Source organism: Solanum pennellii, chromosome 2 (assembly GCF_001406875.1).
Source record: "Solanum pennellii chromosome 2, SPENNV200".
Classification (NCBI taxonomy): Eukaryota; Viridiplantae; Streptophyta; class Magnoliopsida; order Solanales; family Solanaceae; genus Solanum; species Solanum pennellii.
The window spans coordinates 37,484,505-37,495,440 of record NC_028638.1 but is presented as its reverse complement, the minus strand read 5'-3'; the positions used below and the strand labels follow the sequence as shown (position 1 = coordinate 37,495,440).

At 32.9% G+C, this 10,936-nt stretch overlaps 1 long non-coding RNA gene across 1 annotated transcript; it reads right to left on the bottom strand.

The window, feature by feature from the left end:
• Positions 1–225: 225 nt before the first annotated feature.
• Positions 226–1,776, bottom strand: LOC114076026. The gene is made up of 2 exons (XR_003576274.1): positions 1,601–1,776; positions 226–1,046 (listed from the first exon to the last, which is right to left on the bottom strand). It is a non-coding gene; the product is annotated as an uncharacterized LOC114076026 (long non-coding RNA).
• Positions 1,777–10,936: the final 9,160 nt, after the last annotated feature.

Genomic DNA, 10,936 nt, shown 5'->3' with positions numbered 1-10,936 from the left:
AAAGGTATTTTCATGTAGTTGTAATTAACTAAGGAAGAATTTAGAATTAAATATATCCAATTAGAGCCATATTCTCATTATTCATACAATATAGAAAAAATAACCACCGAAAGAGAAGAAAACAAGGACAAAATTCATTGTACCTTCTCTTTTTCTTTATGCTCACATAAATGACAAATTATTAGTCAATTAAAATAAGACAATTACACAGTAAGAGATGAGAGATCTATTATTCCACACATATATTTAGCTTTAGAATAGTCAATTAAGAAATTGTCGATCTATTAGCATTCTCTTTAACACCGGACATTCTTTCTATAAAATTTTCCTGCTTGACTTCCTCGTGGTGATCAAATGTCATGTCCGAAAACTTTCGAGTTCAAGAAATTCTTCAGTATCACTATATACCATTTTCATTGAAAACTTAAGAAAGATAACAAAAAGTCAATTCTCAAATTATTGAGAAACCAAAAAAGTATGACAAATGACCCCTATAAGGAAAAAAAGACTATAAGCACTACAAACCTACATATCGAAATATTTCAACTATGGAAGCTTCTTATCAAGCAAAGAACACATGAACACTTATCAGATTCCACCAACAAAAGGTTAGGTAGGTAAAATCGTTTGACACTATCAGGATGAAAGAGAAGCTTTGTTGGTGCTTCATATCCTTCTTCACTCTGAAGAAGAATATGATGAACCAACAAGGTTTCCCTTTAATCCTAACAATGGCAAACAAATTTATCTGTCGGATATTTTGTTGGTGGAATCATATAAGCTTTCATATGCTCTTTGCTTGATACGAAGTTTCCCATATTTGGAATATCTCGAAGTGCAGGTTTTTAGTGTTTTAACTCGTTTTTTCCTTAATTATTGGTTATTTATCGTACTTGTGGGATCCTCAAAAGCTGAGAGTCGACTTCTTGTTATGTTTGTTATATTTTCGATGAAGATGATAGTGATTTGAACTCAAAAGTTTGTCGCACAAGACACTTTATTCCTGCCTTTTGTTTCATATATCTCTTTGTTTTATAGAGCTCGACCTACAAAGAAAAATAATGAATATTTTCATCTAGTACCAATTTGTTATTAGTAAAATATTTTTATTTTAAGTAATAAAATAAATAAACATAAGAAATTTTATTTTCTAGATTTAGAACATCAAATCAACAATTTTACTAGTTTTAAAATTCAAATATCCCAAGAAACCTATGTAATTATAGCATAACTCTAATCGAAAAGAAAAAGAATTTTTTTTTAAAAAAAAAAAAAGGTAAAGCAAATTTTGAATAACTTTTACTAGTTTTTTAATCATCAGACACTTTTTGGGTTGTTCAAGTCTTCAATTTTAATCAAGAATAAACAATCTAGCCTTTTACTATTTAGGGGAATTTAAAAAATGATGAACTTAAAACTGATGTTAGATTTCACAAAAACAATTTATAAAAAAACAATAGCATGAAAATCAAATTGAAAAGAACAAAAGGGGCAAACTTTAGGACAAAATTGAGCATATATATATATATATATATATATATATATATATATATATAGAGAGAGAGAGAGAGAGAGAGAGAGAGATTAGTTACAGATTTACCAATAATCATGGGAAATGGAGTAGAGTCCAGGAAGGCAGGATGGACGAATTGACACTATTATGATTTTTTATTTTACTAACAATGAAGCCTAGAAACTGAATTTCGAGGAAGAATGGGGGGATTTTGTTCCTTTTTTTTATGGTTACTATGCATATAGAGTTTCTTACTTCACACATAGTGCTCTTTCTGTGTATATTCTGCACTTTTACCTATGATGGAATATATATAGTCCAACCTTGCGTAAATTTTACGCTCTTATTTTTTATTAGATAAAAAACATTTAATTTTTTTTGACCTTTGACTAGATGTATTGTTATTGTAATACGATTAATGATTGTGTACATTCTACGCTTCATTCTTTGACTAAACATATACACATTTAACCCTTATTTGACCTTTGACTAAATATATGGTTGTTGCAATATAAGTAATGGTCATTTTCCATTCAAGTACCAAAAGGCTAAGATATATTCTTGTTGTAATACAATTAATGGTCATTTTCCATGCAATATCAAAAAGCTCTTTTATTAATGGTCATTTTCTATTCAATACCAAAAGCTGTTTATATTTTATTTATTTTTGTCTCTATCGAATTAATTTTTATGGGTTTTATCATTTAATATTCATATTGTTGTTGCAATATAATTAATGGTCAATATTTCCATTCAATACCAAAAATCTCTTTTCATTTTATTAATGGTCATTTTCCATTCAATGCCAAAAAGCTCTTTACATTTGCATAAGTAATTTGTGTGAAAAAATCTTTATTCAAGAGATTAAAAACTATGACCTTCCTCTGTATATGACTATTCCAAAACTTTTCACTAAGCTCGAGGTCAAACTCCAAATAAGTTTATAATTGTCCTTTGTAGCACCTTAAGAACTGTTTCCAATTGTTTTGCCTCTATTATCTTAATATTCAATAGAGCTACGTTATAAATGAATACTTTAATATAAACAAGACAATACCTGTAATAATTTGAATGTAATATCAATCAAGATCTTACCTTGGAACTTCTCCAAAAAAAAAAATTATTCATCACAAACTAAAATGGCCCTAAATAACAAAACTACAATAATCAAACTTCACTGTAACAATCTTGTTTGTTTCAACACTTTTTTGAAATTATAACAATTGGTTGTTTTACACCTATACCAATACTTGACAGTTAAATAATATAATTTGACTATATAGCAACAATATTCAAAACACACTTTTTTTTCATTTCTTAATGTTACAAAAAGATATTAAATTATTTAAATCTTAAATATCTTAGATATGTTTTTCAACTGATTAAAATTTAATACAAATTCAAAAAATTAACTAACGAAATGAATTTCTCTAAGAGTTGTGTTATCTTCTTGAAAATTAAACTCTTACAAAACCGAAACTTTCTACGTAGAATACTTTAATTATAGTGTTGATACATACATTTTATAGAATATCAATGTAACATCTCGTATCTAGAATTAACTAAGTTTATGCTTAGAAAAATAAGAATAATAAAATTTGGAAATAAGCAAGGAAATCTGAAAAATTTTCCAGATTTCAAAAGTGAGTTTTTTGTCATTTTCAAACGACCGTAATTTCCATCTCAGTAGGATTTTTAGTGAGTTCTTTATGTGTATTGAAAGCTCGTCAGAACATCTTTCCAAAGACGCCAAGTTTGAAAGTTGTCTCCGATTCTATCCTCGCCTCTCTCGCTTCTCTTTCTTGCACTTTCAATCGAAGCAAGTCCAACTTCTCTCTCAAGTCCTTTATCTCCATCTCAACATTTTTCTCTCTCTTCTTTTGTGATGCCAGATCCTCATCCAGCGTCACGGTTGCATTTTTGTAGATTGCGGTGTCCATGTCGACTCTGAGCCCTTCCTCTTTGGCTTCTTTAATTCCCCGCGTGATCTGTTCGATCTTTCTCTGTAATTCTTCTCCAGTGAGTTTCATGTTGATGTTCTTACCTTTGTCCATAGCAGTGATTTTGCCTTTCATAAGACGGTAAGAGTAATGTTTTAGGATTTGTGGTATAGGAGGTGGTCTTTTGAGTGAGAAACTTGAGACTTGGAAATTTGGTCGGACATTTTGTAATATTGGCTTCTGTATATTCTTTAGAAATTTCATGATAGGAGCGGGTTAACAATATTCTCATTCATAGCAACATAGCACATAAGCAGTTAAACACACAAATATCGCGTCCTAAAACATACAGGGGGACCCTTTTGTGCCAAGGGTAGGCCTAACGTATTTGAATAATGTACGTGTGAATCTAAACAAAATAAACAATTCCCCCCAAATAAATTTTACTAGTGAATAATAATGTTCACAAAGGGGAAATAAATGATAAAATATTAAAGATAAAACCCACGCCGGGGCCATTTGAAAGTGCAAATAAAGGCAGGCCCACGCAGGGGCTAAAAACAATGTAAATACATATAAAAAAAACCACGCAGGGGCGAAGTCCGCTATGCCGCTCTGGATGGTCCTTCTCTGTCGCCGTCCCCCTGAGTCTTGTATTGCTGAAACATGTATCTTAACATCAGCAAGAATCTTTCACCCAGGCGTCTTTTGTCTTCCAAGTTTTCATATCGCATCCTCTCGATTTTTTCCTTGATCCAGGTATCAAAATCATCATAAGCACGCCTCAGTCTTTCCACCTATTGAGTCACCCTCTCAAGAGTATCTTGGTTCTCGACAAACTTAGCGTACACCTCTTGGGCCTCTTTCATTACCTCTTGTAGCTCGGCCACTACTTTGGCTTCTCTGTTCGTTAAGCTGCGAAAGCTATGTGGGGTTTGAGAGGAGACGTTTTGTATGTCCTTCTTCAGCCATTCTTTGTAACCCTTGTCATACCCAACATTGAATCGGTCGGGGGCGATGGTGTCTTTATCCATACGCTTGGCGCTTTTCTATTCTCTGAACATTTCAGACGCGTCGTTCACCCTATCATCTCTAATATCGCATACATAAGAGCCATAGTATGCTTCTTTGGGTACAATTTGTCTCCTTCCGAAATGTCGCAAGACTCGAAAGGGTGCATAAGGACGAATTACCCGAATACCTGGGAGAGGAAGCACAATTATTATGCAGCTTTCCATGACGACTCCTTTGGAGATAAAACGTTCAAGCATCCATTGGAGATCCTTTTCTCTTAATTCGGAGAAAATTTGAGCCCATCTCCCCCTTGTTCTACGATTGTTCATATTTGCCCAGTACAACAGTTCATTCAAATCCTTAAGGGTATTCTTGTTGTCAAGCGTATGCAGCTCCCGGGTCCCAGCACCCTTTGCTAAATGGCTAAGGATCCACCTCTGAAGGAGTAGGTTGCATCCTTGGAAGTATCGATGTCCCTCTTTGCATTTTCCCAAGGCTCGACACATATCGGATAAGATGACCGAAACTATAGGATAATACTTTGTTGTCCCTTGGTTCTCATACCCTTTGAACAAGGTATGCGCGAGTGTTATAACTCGGGTATTGATACTCATACTTGGACCATGTGGGAATACCATTGTTCCCAATAACGCTATAGCAAAAGCTAATGGACGAATTTCATTCCATTCTTTGTAGGAGATCTTGAACTCTCGATTGTACGTGGCGTAGAAGCTTGCATGTCCAAATCGGATATAAAGATCTCTGAATGCTACATAAGATTCTTGGCACCAGTAGGCAAAGTATTTTCCCAACCCGAACCAGTCTGCAATATCCTCTACGGAAGGCTTATTGGGGATGAAGATGTCTTCTTCTTTTCTCGCTCTCCTTTCTATCCTAGTGCTTACTGTGTCTATACACTCTTATTTCCTCCAAAGTCGGGGTGATTTCGGCGGTTCCGAATCGAAAAATCATTCTTTGGCTATCCTAATACCCCGTAAAGACCTCAACCAATTCTGGCCAAAGGTTCATGTTGATCAATTATGTTAATGCACCCACGTATTTGTTGAGGGGTCTTCTATGATCCCCATCCAAATTATCATACCACATCGTGAGTTGAGGTGGCGCTGAGACAACCATGTCTAACTTTGGAAAATGGTCCATATATGCAAAACAGAAGCTGATTAGTTTCTCCCACCCCGAGTTGGTTTTCACACGTACATCATTCAAATGTCACATAAAATGATATGCCGTGAGGTCGTAAACCTTAGACTCGGTTTTGGTGGTTTTCTACTAAATGGACTTAATACACCTTGGGTATTAAGCCGTCTTAGGCTAATGCTTAATTTTTTATTTCGGTTTTGCTCTAACCTAGGCTTACTAGAATAGTTTTCAAGTTGACAGTTACCCGAGTCGGACATACATCAGGGTGAAGCTACCAAACAACGTCGGATGACCGCATTCCAACTATTTGTTTGATACTTCAAAACGAATTTTTGTATATTTCTGAAAAAAGCCATGAAAAGCCACGTAACTTTCGTTTTTCTAATGTATACTACTTGCCATTTGGCGGAAAAATGCCATGGAAATGCAATAATTATAATAATAAGGTAAACAGTTAAGCAATTATAACCTAATAATGTTAGTCGTAACGTTAGATTTCTCCAAGTTCCCCAGCGGAAGTCGCCATTTTTGTTCTACTCGAAATCGGAAAAATGTTATTTTTTGCAAGAGTTTTCGACTTTTTAGACTCGTCACTTAATTTTGAAGAAAAATCAAGAAAATTGTGGTTTTCAAAAGACTTAAACAGAAAAAAAATCATTTGAAAACTTTAAAGGGGGTTCGGGGATTCGAATTAACGTCTTAGGAAGGTTTTGAAAGCACCTAAGACGTCCGCTTACTTGCGATTATCTGACAACTAATTTTATTTGGCTAATACTTGTTTGTAAAATTTTAAAATTATTGGAAAGTGAGTTTCTTAATTTTTATCTAAGCGGAACTTACAAATTTGAAACATTATCATTTTTTAGACTTGGTTCATATTTAAGTTAATAAAACAGTATGACATTCGACGGGGATATGGAATTTTTATAACCTTAAGCTAACTACCAAACAAACGCAGACACATAGACGATAAGGTAAGAGAGAGAGGGAGAGAGATTCGGGTCCAAATCCGGGTTTTCTGTTCGCCTTGACCGGTATTTGGACCGCCTGTTTTGGGTTTTGACCCATTTGACTTTCAGATTTTCAATCCATTTTTCTTTTTGTACCTGTCCTAGCCCAATGCGAAGTGCAAAATAAAATAAAAAGGCCTTCTAATCCCAAAATCTCCCGGTCTTCGATTTGTCTTGATTCTTTCACATTCGGAAGCTTATTCATTAATTTTAAGGCTTGACTCGATGAAGTGATGTTGAGCCTCTATGACTCATCTTTAGGATGCAAGAGAGAGGTCCCACATGGACTCGAAAGGGGCAAGTTCATACAAAACAAAACAAAAGCAAAGTAAGCAACATGTGACTAAAAGAATATGGATTTGAACATAATTTCATTCAAGTTAAACGAGGAGAGAATCAGGCAACAAGACCACCACTGATCACATTATTAAAATAAGCATGCTATTTAATATATATACCAAAGCAGGAACTTATTCCGGTTTGAACTTATTGAAGAAAATGACATACACATGGCAAACTGATCATTTGAACACTATAACAAAAGAAAACAAGACAAGATTACTTGGGATGAAAATGATAAACATCATAACACAATTGAAGCTAGCAGGATATAGGAGTTCATGTTAGAACTCGGACAGATTTTATGGCAAAGAAAAAGAAAGACAAAACTATGTTAGCAAGGAAAACCAACTTTAAATAAGAAGTATTAAACAGAGAAATATTTAACACTTTACTAGAATTAACTCAAACTAAAACCACATATTATGAAATAAAAGACTAATTTTTGACATCATTATGGACGAGCTAACCACAGAACCAAAACACTCTTGTTAACAATCTGCGCATAGAGCATCAAACAGACACAATATGCTACAATAAATGGAATACAAAAGGAAATGAGGATACCTTTTTTGGAGCAGCGAAAGAGGACGGAACGACCAGGGAGGACGAACTTCCACGCCGAATTCGAATTTCCGCAGCCGAACACAAAATACGCAAATCGAACAAAGGTTCTTTCGCGACTTAGGACCATAAAAGATAAAGCATTCTTTTCTGCAGCTCCCTATGTCGTTCCGGAAGAGGAAAGAGTGAATGATCCTACGCCACCAAGGACGGCTCGCGTGCTCCATGACCTGTCGAAGGTCGTACGAGCAGAAAGGGACGCTGGGGATGGGTTGCTGCACGCGCTGGATCGTTGCCAGCGTTGGTTTTTCTGGAGTCCCTTACTCCACGTTCAGTCACGCCAGGAAGAGGAGAACACAACGTGGGTCGGGTATTTTAGAATGAGTGGGCTGAAGGGTTAAGGAGTGGGCTGGATTAAATTGATAAAAAGGGGGAAAGAAAATATTACTTAATCAGATTGGGCCTGAGAATTGCAAAAAAAAAAGGGAAAATTTCATATATGGCAAACGGATGTTATGAAATTATATTCCATGGGTATATTTTACATAATTATATTCCATGGGTATAATTTAGTTTGTTAGGTGACTTTAAATTTGTACAAAACATTTTTTTTAATTAAATTTATACAAAAATAATTATTTTTCAATAAATGGTAACAGTAGCACAAAACATGCTAACAACAAATTTACATAATCCCATGATTTAAGCAAAACATTAAAAATCAAATATTTCCCAATAAAAAGAATTCTAAAGCTATAGAAAGACAATACCAGTTCAAAATCAAATATTTTTTTAATTTTTTTTAGATAAATCTATGAAACACACACATATATTCTTTTATTATATTGTATATACTTGCGAAATTTTATATAATTTTTATATAATATTTGTGTGTAATTGATTTTGTGTTTTAAACTGTATATGACCATCATATATTCTTTTAATTTTTTTTGGGTAATCTTTTTGTATATAATATTTTATTATGTTCCTATTTTTTCTTTTTGTATAATTCTAGAAATTTGTATAATGTACAATAATTTTGGTAAATATAATATAGTTATATATGTGCATCTGTGATTTCATGTTTTTTTTTAAAAAAGTATTAATGATTAAACCGATTGTATATAATATTCTTTTGTTAATTGTATATATAGTAAGCTTGAAATATGTTTCTATATTTGAGGGTGTAACGCTTATATATACAATATTTTATTATGTTCATAATTTTTTGTATATATCGACGAATTTGTATAATGTATTATAATATTATAGAGTGATTTACAAATTTCTTTATACAAAATTAAATAATTGTATACAAATAGTTATTGCCTCATAAGACTTTGTATATGTTACCTTAATATACAACCCACTATACACCTAACTTTAGTAATTGGTATACAACTAATAGAATATACAATTAAGAACTGTTTCATAATACTTTGTATATATTAACTTAATATACAAACCACTATATACATAACTTTGTAATTTTACACTACCTGATGTTCCCGATATTCTTCAGATTTGTCCAGTTCTGATGAGGCAGATTCAATCTCTTCTGAATCAATGGTTATGGCTTTTCTCTTACTTCCACCTTCAACAATTTTAATGTCGCTAGATTTCCCGTTGTTGATAACTTTATGAATTTCCATTGGGTCATTTTTTTTCATGGATCTCAATTCTTCAATAGATTGTTCAACTTAAACTTGTTTATGTTTTTCCATAGACCCTACATTAACCCGGAATCATGAATTAACCCAATTGAAACGAAGGTGGATTATCAACAACATTGACATGCAATGACATACCTCTCGTAATCCTCATACATGGACAGAAATCATCTATTCTGATTTTGAAAGACTTGTATATTGATAAGTAATAAAGATTTAAAAAAAATATGAAAAAACCAACAATCATACTACATATACAATTGTTTTAGAAGGAATCAAGAAAAAAAAATATTGAAAGCCATGAATTTGGCAGTAACCTACGAAAAGTGGAAGAACATCGGAGGGAGAAGGTCAAAATTTTTCCAATGGAAATTCAAATTAGAAGGGAAGAGTAATTTAGGAAAGTATGGAATGAGAATAGGAGAGATAAATTTTATTTTAAATAAAATTATACAAAAATCTTTGAATGACTATTTTTATTCTGTATACAAATAGATAGTGGGTCCCATTAATTATGACAAAAAAATTGAAACTGTATTTACTGACCGTAAATAAATTAAACTATATCCTTATTAACTAATTACATAGGGATGTTTGCCATCCCATGTAATTTTCCCCCAAAAAAAGAGGATATTGGGCTGGAAATTAGTTGGGTCAGATTTGTAATTAGGGAGATAGTCAATGTAATCGCAATCATAGCCCAAATTGCATTAACGATTGCAAACGGCTAAAATTAACTAAGACGAATTAATGTAAATTAATTAAAGAGCTTCCCAATCTTAACGAAATAAAATAATTGATTTAATTATGAAACAACTAATCCAAACAAAACTAATTAGTAAAAAGTTGAACAAATAAAATCTTTTCGAGACATTTTTTGAATTATAATAAAAATATACCAATTATATACATAATTATGTAAATCATATATTATCTAAAAATTATAAAAAATAAAAATATCGACTTAGAATAACTTGAAAATCATTTTACTATATGTATATATATATAATTTTATAAAATCTAATTATTTCAAATCGTTTAGAATTGAGAAACTCGTTAAATTAATTTATCGGGGAAGGTCAAAATTGGGTGTCAACAATTGCTATAATTTTTCCTTCCTGATTATTGTTTTCTCGACGCGAATTTTATCGTCTACAAATTTTGGCACCTAGTGGAACAATCTCTACCTCTCATCTCAACTTTTCAAGTGTCAAAAAATATCGAAATGACTTCCATGAGCAACAATTCTCGATCAACTGCCTCTAAGGCCACTAGCTCCAAGTTCTCTACTGAAGTTGAAGGCATCCTTGGTGTTACCTTTGGAAGTTTTGGAGCTGTTACAAGAAGCAAGACTGCAACACTAGGACAACAAACACTTCAAGTGTCATCCATATCAACTCCTGTTTTTGGGTCTTCGACTCCAAAAGGAGCAAGTTTCTCCACAAATGCTCTAGAAGGAGGAAGTAGTGTTTTATTTCTGGACTTAGAGTTTTCGACTCTATATCTAAGTCATTAAGGTTATATGTGACAATTTAGATACTGTCTTTATGACTAAGAATATTAAAAGTGATAGTCAAAGCAAGCATATCGACATCAAATATCTAGCCGTAAGAGAACATGTTAAAGACAAGAAAGTGGTCATTGAACACATTAGCATTAAAGTAATATTAGCTGATCCTTTAACTAAAGTCATGTCACCACGAAAATTTAAGGATCATGTAGTCA